This window comes from Canis lupus, chromosome 17 (genome assembly GCF_048164855.1).
Source record: "Canis lupus baileyi chromosome 17, mCanLup2.hap1, whole genome shotgun sequence".
Lineage (NCBI taxonomy): Eukaryota > Metazoa > Chordata > Mammalia > Carnivora > Canidae > Canis > Canis lupus.
The window spans coordinates 35,863,271-35,876,816 of record NC_132854.1 but is presented as its reverse complement, the minus strand read 5'-3'; positions in this window follow the sequence as shown (position 1 = coordinate 35,876,816).

The following is a 13,546-nucleotide window of genomic DNA, read 5'->3' as shown; positions in this document are numbered from 1 at the left end:
AAACTGTTATTTTAAAGGAAGTTTAATAATTAGAGCTTTTAGCTTGCTCTCCACACAAACTGTAGTCCCCCATTTTCTTTCTCCAAACAATATGGCAATATATATGGACCTATCTATGGCCAGATGCACACCGGGGCTGGCATGGACAAGACCAGATTTTCCAGTCTCACAGTTAGTTTAGCACCATATGATCAGGTTTTGCCCAATAGAGTAAATAGAACCAATCTATGCCCTTCCAGATCTATTCATAAAATGTCCTATGTAATCCCCTAGTCTCTCCCCCCATTCATATGGCTGGCCCACACATTATTGGAAGGACCCTCAAGTCACTATGAGAGAGTCACCCAATATATCCTTCCAATCCACACCGAATTGTGGTGAAAGTAAAAAATAGAGGTTTTTCACAGATTTGAGCAAATAAAATGTGAAGTTATTTGTTAAAACAACTAATATACATTATCTTGAGTAATACAACACCATACAAAGGTTTTGATTAATTTTGTAATCCTCTTTTTTAATTTTTAAATAAAATTGATTATCCTCTGTCCATTTCCTGGTACCAATTCATTTCCAAGATGTTTATGAATGTCTAAGCACATGCAATCTTATGTGCATCTCTTGCTCTATTTCCTATTTTTGCTAAACTTTATCTGATTTCCATTTGCCTTTAGAAGATGTTCTTCTCTTTCTACCAGGATTTAGTTATGAAAAACAACCTACTTTCCATAATTATTTGAGAATATCACTCACATGACCTTTACTGAATGTTTTTAGAGAATGAATTCTATTATCCTGAAGTAAACACATAAATTATGAGCATTAGGCAAACTTGTGAAAAGTCCTTTAGTCTCTATCACTTCCAGAAATTTCTCCTTGATATATATTTCCCTCACCTGTTTCCACCTGTTCCTGCTTTTCCTCTTCTTTCTCTTATATTCTCTGCTCTTCCCAAGAAATGCCTTTTACCTTTTTCTGCAGACGTGTTTGCCTAGTTTTAGTTCACTGAAGATCATATTTATACTCAAGCACATCCATTAGGATGTAATCATTTTTAAGAAATTTATTTACTTAACAAAAATTCAGTAAATACCACTTAAAATAATCTTTTTCTCCTCACCACGAGGAAACCTCTCATATTTAAAGCCCCATTTCCCCCACGTCCCCACTCCTCATTCCCCATGATCAGAAGAGATTCTCCAAGGATATTCTGATCGAAGTTTTTAAGAACACGTTTTCTTACATAAGCCAGAAACCTGTGGTTAGGAAAATACTTAACTTCGGAATCTCTGGTTATCATGTGATCCTTCATTGAGGCAGTCATAGAAGGAATGGTGCTCTTCCCCACCGCCCCCCCACCCCACCCCCAGCCCATCTCTCAGATTCTAAATGCAGTTTAATACCAGCTAATTCTTAAGCCCGAGCATATTAAGATCAAACCATGCCATTGAATTTCTCATGTAGTGGCCGAATTCAGATCCCTGGATGACTAAAAATCAAACATGGAAAGCATGTCTTGATCAATAGTGGGAAACATCTCAGGTTTCTTCTGTATTACACAAAAACTGTGAGCTATATCTATTAGAAACAGCAAGAAAAAAATATTAGAGAAGAGACAACAGAATGAAATCGGCCGAAGAGTGATTTTTGCAGCCAAGGCTTACAAAACAAAAAGAAAGCTAAACTGAAATAAACCCAAGCCTGAGAACTATTTGTTAGAGTGCAGTGGGCGGAGGCATGTGTAAAAAGTGCTGACAGAGCCATATTATAGTTCTCTATCTGATTCTTATGCAGGCTGGAATAAAGCTACCATTAATTGCTTGAGGGCTATATAACCCTTTTTTATTGAGTTTATTGAAAAGAGTGTTTGAGAAATGCCTATCCAACTCTGGTGAGCTGAGTAGGTTAAATAAAGCTTAAACAAAGCTTTTTCCATTTCAAGCATCCAAGTTACTCGGCATTTTCGGAATCACAGTGAGACCCCAGAGACAAGAGTCGACAAAACCAGGCCATAAAATCAGGAAGGCATTGAATGTTTGGATTCAGGACTAGACACAGGGAAAATGAAAAGAATGCCTTTAAAATGTGCACTCTCTGCAACAAAGCAAAACCAATTTACGAACATTTCTTTGAGACTGCAGAGGAGGGACACTGTTTTCAGAAAGTAAAACAACGTAAAGTATTTGTAAATCCTTTACAGTGTTTTCTAAGGGTTCCCACGCCTATTTCTAACGAATTGTTAACCTACGTCTTAAATAATATTGGGGATCCTCTTTAATCATGTGGCCACATGAAAACATTGCGAGGTTCCTAAGCGTCTTTGTCAGTGGGAGACCCAGAAGCTCCATCTTACTAACTTCATACCAAATTTGCGTTTCTATTTCTTAGAAAGTTTCATTTTATTGACCGATAATTCTCCTATCTAGAAGTTGGCAAGAAGTCAAATGTCAAGTTTGAAGTAAGCACATGTTTTTGTCCCATCTTCAGAAATTCATAATAAATATCTGATTCTGTCATTTCCAAATTCTTCTATTTGGGTCTATATTAAAACTGCACATATTTCTTATGTTCACTCTAAATATAACATTATACATATCACATCCTGAAAAGATTCAAACGTTTTTATTCCAGATTTCTCTTTTGCTCCAGCTCTAACCTATTTTCTTCCAATTTTGAAGCATCATCTCATATAAATAATACTCTAACTTGCATTATCTCTCTTTAAAATTATAATTTTCTGATCTGTATTGACAAGCTGATACTTTGTTAGCTTCATAGATAATAAATATTATGCTTCAGAAACAATCTTGGAAGCCACATATATACCAAGTATTCACTATTTTAAAAAATATATTGTACTAGATTTTATAATGATTGCCACTTTTTCTTTCTTTTCCTCTTTGCCTTTCCCATTTCATGGACTTGAAAATATGAACTAGCTCTTCATCAATTTGTAAAGTGAGTCTGAAACACTGATTTATTTAAATAGATTTTTCCCAACATCAATCAAAAACCATAAATGCACATAATCATGTACTCACATAAACTGATACTTTAAAAAGCATTTTATTAGAAAAAGATTTTAATTCTTAAAATTTTAAAAATCAAATTCTTAAAAATTATACTGTAAGATTCTATATTTTTTTCTCCCATATTTTCTTCTATAGGTGTTTTTATTTTTAAAAAAATTATTTTGTATATTTTAGTTTTAAGTCATGTTTAGTCCTATAATCAATTTTTATTTTATTTTTTTTGGCTGCTGTGAATTAAGATCTTAATTTTCAAGGTAATATTTAGTTTTTCCAGCACCCTGGTATTAAAGTACTATCTTTCCCCATTGAATCAATTTGACACTTCAGTTAAAAATCAATCAAACAGGGGCACTGGCTGTCTCAGTCACAGAGCATGCTACTCTTAATCTTAGGTTGGGAGTGCAACCTCCATGTTGGGTATGGAGTTTACTTTTAAAAAAAATAATCAATTGAACATTTCCACGTGGGTCTATTTCTATTTAGTCTGTTTCTTTCATCTTGAGTCAGTTTAGGTAAGTTTAATACTTTTAGGAATTAGTACCTTTTATCTATTTATCTAATTTATTGGTGTATAAATGTTACGTTTTCTTCCAATCTTTTTATCTCTGTAAGTTCATTAGTAATGTCCCCACTTTCACTCCTGATTTTATTTGTGATTTTTCTCTTTTATTAGTTCATCTAACTTAAAAAAAAGTCAATTTTGTTGATCTTTTTAAAGAATCAACTTTTTGGTTTCATTGATTCCATTGTTTTTCTAGTCTCTATTTTAGTTACCTCTACTCTAACCTTTTTAATTTTTTTTTCTTTCTTCTTCTAGCTTTAGATTTAGTTCACTCTTCTTTTTCTTCTTCCTCAAAGTATAAAATTAGGTTACTGACTTAATTTTTTTAAGAGTAGACATTCACAGTTTTATTTTTATTTTTTTTTTCTGAACACTGCCTAAGTTTATTCTGCTTGTAGTTTACTGAACTTCTTGGACATGTAGATTCATATCTTTCATCAATTTAGGGGGGATTGTTGGGCCATTATTTCTTCAAATATTCTTTCTACCCCATTTTTGCTTCATTGCCTTTTGGTACTCCCATAATGTACATGTTGATTCATTTGATGGTATCCCACATGTTTCTCAGGTTCTATTCACTTTTCTCTTTTCTTTCTTTCTTTCTTTCTTTCTTTCTTTCTTTCTTTCTTTTCTTTCTTTCTTTCTTTCTTTCTTTCTTTTTCTTTCTTCTTTTTTCTTTCTTTCTTTCTTTCTTTTTCTTCTTCTTTCTTTCTTCTTTCTTTCTTTCTTTCTTTCTTTCTTTCTTTCTTTCTTTCTTTCTTCTTTCTTTCAAGATTTTATTTATTTACTCATGAGAGACACAGAGAGAAAGGCGGAGACATAGGGAGAAACAGGCTCCCTGCAGGGAGCTCAATATGGAACTCAATACCCGGACCTGGGATCACACCCTGGGCTGAAGGCAGACACTCAACTATGAGCCACCCAGCAGTCCCTCTTTTTCCCTCCTTCCTTCTGTCCCTGGCTCAATAATTTTAACTGTTCTATCTATGAGTTCATTGATTCTTCTATCTGCTCAAATTTGCTGTTGAATGCCTCTAGTGAATTCTTCATTTCAGTTATTGTCCTTTTCATCTCTAGAATTTGTTTCATGTTTATCATTTCTATCTCTTGATTTTTTAATTTTATTCACACATCATTTTCCTGGTTTCTTTTAGTTATTTACCTATGAATTCCTTTAGCTATTTGAGCTACCCCATGAGCTATTTAGCTATTTGAGTTGTTCTAAAGTTTTCACCTACTAAGTCTGACCTCCTTTATTTTCTGTTAATTTACTTTATTCTTTAGAATGAGCCATATTTCCTGTTTCTTTCTATGCCTTGATTTATGCTTACTGAAAATGAGGCATTTATAGCTTAAAATATAATAACTCTGCAAATCAGATCTTCTGCCTTCAGCTGACTTTTCAAAAGTTGAAGACAATGCTAGTCTCCTTGTCCAGTGATTTCAAATTTTTCCCACAAAGATTGTATTCTTTGTCACGGACAGCCAGCAAGATCTCTCTTTCCCAGCTTGTGTTCAGCTAGTGTTTTAACACAGATAATCTTGAATATTAGGATCCAGCAATTAAAAAGGAGCCAGTCTGGGACATCTGAGTGGCTCAGCGGTTGAAGATCTACCTTTGGCTCTGGGCATGATCCTGGAGTCCCAGGATAGAGTCCCACATCAGGTTCCCTGCTAGAAGCCTGATTCTCCCCCTGCCTATGTCTCTGTCTCTCTTTCTCTGTGTCTCTCATGAAAAAATAAATAAAATCTTTAAAAAAAGAAGCCAATAATTTCCTATTGGCTTTGTGTTAGGTCACTCCTTCCATACTTAGTGGCTTGCACTGTACCTATACATCAACCTAAAGTGAAAGCTTAGGGTATTCACATGTATTCTCTAAGCATGCATCTTGGTCAGGGCATGTGCATGACTTTCTTAAATTTCTCAGTGTAGATGCTGCTTTTGAGCATCCTAATTTCCCAAAGAAACCTCTCAGTTTATGTTCCTGAACCTCGGGTGCTCTATTGTTTGTTTTGATTGTCATCTTTTTTCTCGTGCATATGAAAATTGTTAATTTGGCTTGTGTTTTTGAACGCTGCCCACCACTAGAGTTCTAAGTAAGGTAACAGAGAGACAAGGTAAGTGCTTTACACGTCAGTTCTTTGGGCAACACCCAGACAGGGTAGAACAGATGTACACAATAATCTGCAAATAGTTCTGCTTTGCTCCCTCTGAAATAAGTGGATTCCTCCCGGAAATGCAAAGATCTCCACAGCCATGGTGAAAGGTGGGCACAGGCAAGTAAAAACACCAGAAAATGTTCTATCTCTTTAAATTCACCTTTTTCTGGATTCAGCATTTGTGTGGCTGGTATAAATGTTTTGACTGTTTTCCAGAGTCCTGACAAATTTGTTTCTGACAGGTTCTGTTTGCTTTTTACAATGTTTCCATGGGAGGAGGAAAACCAGTGGCTGCCTTCCACAATTTTACTGTCACCTCCTTTATGCCCATTCTTGAAGTGACTTCTTTGAAGCGTAGTGTTGAGAACAATGATAAGGCTAAGTCAAGTGAGCAAAAATGTCAAGATTAAGTAGTTATGCCTGTTATAGTAGAGGGAAAAAGTGTAACAGCAAATGGTCCACAAACTTACCAACTCTGGACAAGCCCAAATAAATACTACATGACTTGGTCAACTACAATCCAGAGTAGGACCATGATTACTGAACTACCACTCTAGTACTGACTGGAAGTATTTGAAACTGTACCTGTGCAAATACTTCTCATGAGGGGACATGGTACTGACTCACAAAGATACCCCTCTCTCCAAGGAGGGAACACTCTCAACAATGTAGTGTGGTGAATCAAGAGGAAAACTTGGCATCCAACATATCTAGATTCAAATTATAGCTTTTCCCTTTACTAGTGTGAATTTAAGCAATTGGTTTAACTCTTGGCTCAAGGAAGTTTATTTCTAAAACTGTCTGTTGAATTTGGTTTTAATTGTTTCAACAGTTTGTTGAAAACAGCAAGCAAGATATCTGTGAATTTACCTTAATCTATTAATATTGATGATTAGTAATATGATTGCTAGAGTAGCTCTAGCCCCTATCATAGGCTACTGATAAGGTTAATAGTAGGACGTAGTGAAGTTCCTTATAATTAGGATAATAGTGTTTATGTGTTTTTATTTACCCAAGAGGATTCCAGGTTATACCCATTATCCCAGCATGTAAATACTATCATTTTTCAATGTTAGAGTATCCCATTTGGATAAATTAGAAGATTGCCGTAGCTATGATGTTATCACACCACAGTATATTGATCTCCTAGAAAGAGTACGAACAATAATTTCCTAGTAGTTCACCAGAGAAGTAAAGAACAATATCTTTATAATAGAGAATTCATAATAAATATAGTCCTTCTTCTTTATCTCTCCTTCCCTCTCTCATTTTTCTCTATGAATTGCCTACAACAACCACTATTCTTTTCTTCTTTGAAGGAGAAACTGAATATTCAGTTGGGCATATTGCTACCCAGATTAAAAGACAAAATTCCTCAATGTCTTGGAGCTTTGCCAACCAGATGACTATGTTCTGAACAACAAGGGAGGGGAGGGGGGTGCTTCCCAGTTTGTCAGTTCCATTCAATAGCTTCCCTCTTATAGTTTGTGATGTAGACATGATGATCAGAACTGCAGCAGACTCCTTGAGCTCTCAAGTGGACTTAGAGGTAAATACCATTCACTGGAATGGTGCACAATAGAGATAGTGACTAGGCTTCCTGAAGGCAGTGGGTTCTTACCCACCAGCCCTGGACTACTTAGAATACCAAAGTGAGAAATAAATTTATTTGGTGCTTAAGCAACTACTTTCTGGGTCTCTGTTAAATATCAGTCTATTGCAATACTGATTTGTACAGAATTTGTTACATGGGTAAAAAAAATGGAAATAAACTGTACATGGCAAGAGATTTTAAGGGTAAAAGAAAACAGGAAAAAAGAAGCTCTACAGCCCATTTGCTGATTGGGTAAAACAGCATTATTTACTTTCCCTATATGGAGCAAAGGAAAGTTCTGGAGCTGGGTCAGGTAACTTAGGCTGAACAGGCAAGCACTGATTGGTTGATCCATGCCTTCCTTATTTGGAAGAGTCAAGCATAGGACCTTCATTAAATTTTGGTTTACCTGGTGGGGCTTCACATGGGTGTCTCCATTTGGGGCCTGATCTGGTTACTCTAACACCCTTGGTATTACAGGCTGGGAAACTGGCAACACTTATAATTCAATACTAAAACATTTGGTCAAACTGCTGCCTGCCTTTCCTTGGAAAGCAGACAAAAGGCTGTCTGGAAAGCAAACTAAATGGCCGTAAGGGAAAGTGTGGGAAAATTAGAATGTTGTCTGTGCTGGCTGTTTTTTCTGCTTTCAACAAAGTTTCAGGATTGATGAGCTCAGACTCTATGCAGTTATCTGCAGGCAGAGATGTTAAGATATTCTTTCTCTGTGGCCTACAATCTAAATGCATTCAATTTAGAGCCTTTAAGGAGGAGGGAAGGGAAGGGAAGGCAAGGGAAGGGAAGGGAAGGGAAGGGAAGGGAAGGGAAGGGAAGGGAAGGGAAGGGAAGGGAAGGGAAGGGAAGGGAAAGGAAGAAGGGAAGGGAAGGGAAGGGAAGGGAAGGGAAGGGAAGGGAAGGGAAGGGAAGGGAAGGGAAGGGAAGGGAAGGGAAAGGAAGAAGGGAAGGGAAGGGAAGGGAAGGGAAGGGAAGGGAAGGGAAGGGAAGGGAAAGGAAGGGAAGGGAAAGGAAGAAGGGAAGGGAAGGGAAGGGAAGGGAAGGGAAGGGAAGGGAAGGGAAGGGAAGGGAAGGGAAGGGAAGGGAAAGGAAGAAGGGAAGGGAAGGGAAGGGAAGGGAAGGGAAGGGAAGGGAAGAAGGGAAGCGAAGGGAAGGGAAGGGAAGGGAAGGGAAGGGAAGGGAAGGGAAGGGAAGGGAAGCGAAGAGAAGGGAAGGGAAGCGAAGGGAAGGGAAGGGAAGGGAAGGGAAGGGAAGGGAAGGGAAGGGAAGGGAAGGGAAGACAACTGCTCTATACTCCAAACTAAAGCACTTAAAGTCCACTCAGAAGGGGCAGTTTTACCAGGAGATAAATTACTGGCCCCAAAGCTTTTAAAAAGGCCATCCATTAACAGTTCTCTGTAAGACAATGGGAGGGAAGCTAGCAGCAAAGATCAGACTAAGGACATTGTCTTCCCACCTAAGCCTATTCTTTTTATGTGGTCTCAAGGTAGAATCAGGCTTAATAACTACAAGATTTGGAAGCCAAAAGAAACTCTAAGCCTGGACTGCAGCTGTTACTGTTCAAACTTTAATACCAGAACCTGTATGGGAAGGAAATGGGCTTTTAGAATCTTTGCAGGCTCCATGAAGAAACAGACACCCTCCACTGGCTGGAACAGAAAGAGCCATTGAGGATTATGGGGAAGGAATAACCCTTTCAGAAGGTGGGGTCTGGAATAAGGGACTGGAGATGACAATGGCAGGAGAGTTTCTCCAGAAAACAGAAATTGGGCAAACAGATAATATAACCAGGAATCCATTCTACCACCAGGTTAAGGAACTTCACTACTCGTAACTAACAGGATTCCAACATTTGATGAGCTAACTATGCCAGTGTTTGCTACTGTGCATTTGTTCTAAATGTGATTTTCATGCCATTCTCCACTCCTTCTGCTTTGGGTGTGTACCAAGAAGATAAGCTGTTTTTTTAGTTTAATAAGTCACCAAACAAGAAAGAGCTTCTGGATCTGATAGAGAATTAGAATTAGCAATCATCAAGAGACTCTGAACACTGAGCTAGATGCATAACTGGACTAGCTTCTTGACAATACCTGTGGCTATTAGACTAAGTTCTAGGTAAAAAGTTGTAAATGAATGGGTTGAGTACTTAAGTAAATTTCTTCAAAAACATGCAGTACTTTCTCCTTTTCTTACTCTATCCTTAATAACTGGGATGGAGATGGAAAGGCTAAGCCACCTTAAATCAATGAGGGCCATAACTAACAATGGCCAAACAAAGAGGCAGAAGACAACAAGGGTTGCCATACCAGCTTTGGACTGCGTACATCAGATTTGCTTTATTTGAAAAAAGTCAGCTTCTCTTCTGTTAAGTCATCATTATTTAGTGTTTGTGTTTGTCTGTGTGTTTACTGTGATCAACTTAATCCAAAGAATATATTCTCTTACATGTATGAAAGACAGACTGGATGTTAGGATAACATTTTATGGAATTCCCACCCCCCTGAGATTAAAACAAAGAGTCAAGGGAAAGATTCATATGTATCCAGAGAAGCTATATTCCAACCATCTTCAGCACAATGGTCTAATTCAGAGAGACTGCCTTGATCATTTCTACATGTTCTTATTGTTCTAAAGGTATTTATTTTACCCAATGACAAATATAGTTCCTTAGTGTATATGTTCAGATAAATTTTATATTTGTCTTCTAAGGTTATAATATTTTAAATGGATCTAACCACATTGCCCTCAAGCAAAACACAGTTGCCTGTGTCTACTCTTTTCATAGGCTCTCAGAAACTTCCATAAGAAGTTCTGTGGAATTTCTAGAAAGTTTTTATACTACTATATATTATGACAAATCATGGGTAATGAATGCTATGTTATGCAATACAGATTATCTCCCCAAGGATGAAGGTATTTTTAAGCCCAGAAACATGGCTTTTTGGAAAAGTGATCCTGGGCATTGTGGGGGGAACTGGAAAAGACTTCCTTTAACTCTTCTGGCAACAATGAGCTCGATGAACCAAACCATTATCCTGACTTCTTCTCCCAAAGTTGTTATGTAGGGATAAGACGATAGTAAGGGCATCTTGCAGAAGCCCCTTTATGATCAAGAAGGCTTTAATGTTGAATCTATGCTTTTGGGATGGCAGTCAATGGTCTAGGCACCTGGTTATATTCATTCATCCATCTATCCTTTCATCCATTTTTTTCCCATTCATTCCTTGTTCACTGATGTCTACTCTATGTTGGGTCCTTTGGTGGGTTCTGGAGACATCTGAATGAATTTAACAGGACCTACACTTTGGATATTTAGTCTAACAAGGACACCATGAAGCTGTTGCCAATCTTGGAGCCTAGAAAGAAGCCCAAGAAAGCAATATTATACACTTTGGTTCTCCATGAAGATAATTGCTGTACCTAGATTGGCCACAATTGCTCAGATTTACTCACAGTTTGTGATGTCAAATGAAGGAAGAGTTTCATCTCTGGCAGACCAAATCAAATGGGAGATTCTCAGATATGCACCCCATAGATCTGGCATCTGAATGTTTAGATGCACTGGCTAGTCAGGAAATTAAAATCATCTATAGGTCCTAAATTCTGAAACCAGAACCTGGACCATGTTAGAGATGACCAGACTCCTCCACTCCCCATGGTCCAAATCATTCCACACGTCATTAGAAACCCTTAGAGACCACCTGTATGTCTTTGGTGGAGGAGAGTGAAACACCCAGCCCCTGAAGGATTGAAATGATGTATGTTTGATGCAAACACTATAATCTCAGCCAAAGATTCATTAAAATAAAAGGAAGAAATTTCTCAGGATATCATATTATGATGACAGTAGCAACAAAGCTCTTCATCCATGGGGCTCATGAGGTGAAAAATTCTATGATGACCTCCATTTCACTGGTGAAAGTGACATGGAATTGTAGAAGCTGGGTCCTACTGGCACATTCCTATAGGTTGTACCACACCATCAGGTGTGGTTGTGAAGAAATGTGTATGTTATTGGAAAAACAGCTCTCACAGGAGCACTGCACACAATATACCAGCAGTACACAGACAAGAAGCACTGGACCCTGCTTAAATTTGACATCTGACCCTTCTCCAAAATGACTGAACTAACCCATGTGTATCACTCCGAGGCTGGTGATGTCTATATCTGTGAAAGAAAAGTACATTTCTATCACTGTCAGCTGTGAAACTGAGAAAGGTAATTTTGCTGACAAACCAAGGCTGTGACCCACAGGAGGAAAATCAGATTGGTACACAGCTCTGTTTTGTGTTTCATGGGATAAAGAAGGATAAATCTATAATAATCACATTATGACAATAGTTGACTAATAAGACTTGTATTTTATTAAAGAAGAAGAAGAAAAAAAAAAAGCCTTAGTAAAAAGAGTTGTCTCACCCAAGGTTACAAATCTCTTCCCTAAGGCAATCTTTATCCAGTGAGTAATCAAAGTTGTTAGTACAAAGGCTTGGTTGCCTTCCTTAAATTTGGAATAATTCTGAAGGGTCATCATAGCTCTAGTTCCCTATGTGTGTTCATCAGTCACTTCACAGCTCCATTTCTCCTTCTGTTCAGTCCTGTTTTCCTTCCTTCCTCACGTGCATTAATCCCAAGAACACTTCCCAATAAATTTCCTGCATGTGAACTTCTGGCTCTGAGTCTGTTTCCATGAAAACACTAAATTATATATTATTTACATGTTCGGATTAATGTAATTACATATCTTTAGTGCATACTTCTTGTAATAGGGAATGAGATTAGAATTTATTAGCTTAGCATTACATGAATTTTCATTGACATAAACCTTCAAGACAAGTACAGAAGAAAAAACCAAAGAAGAACAAAATATTAGATATATATCACTGCATAACAAAGCACCCCACATTTATTGATTTGAAAGAGCAATCATTTTATTTATCATGATTCTATAGCTGGGCAATCCTTCTGCTGGCCTCATCTGGGCAAACTCTTGTAGTTGTATTTAGTAAGGCAAGTAGGATCTTAGCTCCAGCTAGGATGGCTGGACATCTCTCTCCATGTAAACTCAAGGAGTTTAGACTGGTCTTTATATGGTGGTTTCAAGAAACCATTCCAACATGGTAACCCTTGGTGCAAAAGCACTTACCAAAACAAACTTGGTGCACCATTGCTGATGTACCATTGGTCAAAGCAAGTAACATGGCCAAGGCCAGATTCAATGTCAAATGGTATTGCACAAAGGCACAGGTTCAGTGAGGTGTGGTTGTGTGTGCTCTCTCTCTCTGTGTGTATGCGTGTGTGTATACATGTTAACTTTTATACAGTCCTTATTAGATGGCTTTGCTGTTTTTAGGTTATATAGACTTCACATACACACACACACACACACACACACACACACACACTCATTTGGTAACCAAATAGAACCTCATGAAGTTTAAACTACTATTATCCCTAATTTACTGATGAAGAAATTGAGGTATGTGGAAGTAAACAACTTGCTAAAGGCATAGAGCTAAGAAGAGGAGAAAATGAGATTTGAATCCTGGTAGTTTCACTCTAAAGATCATGTACTCATCTATACAGCAGTGTTCTCCCTCTATTCCATATCTCCTCTCCCGACCCACCACAGGGGGTGCGGGGCGAGGGCGAAGGGAGGGGGGATGGTACAAGAAAGGTGGTAGTGTACTGACAAGTAGGAAGAGGGAAGGAATTCTAGGGATTATCTAGCACTTTGTTTTATAGATAATTTGGGGACCTAGAAATACAATTTTCCTCAAAGTATGCAACTATTAAAACTGAAGTCCTTTACATTACGTGGCACAGCCTTCTGTCTACGTCAGCATATTGTAAAAGGTTGGGAATATTCAATTTTATAAAACTACAGATGAGCCTACATGGATTCAAACTCTGCCAAATCATGAAAGGTAAAGTTGGATTCCTTTCACCAAATTAAAGAGCACCAGGACTAGAGGATGCCCAACGTGGCATAAAAGATAAAAGGGATTTATGCTTTGTACTTTACACAGTTGGTAGTAAACATATGCAAGTCATTACCCCCAGAAGGTTATACAGTCTGAAAATATAAATAGGTTCAGGAAAGGCTTAGATAAATTCATGAACTGAGTTTATAACGGGTTACTAAAAGGAAGTTAGGGATCACAGACTCCCTGAGGTTCGGCTGTGGA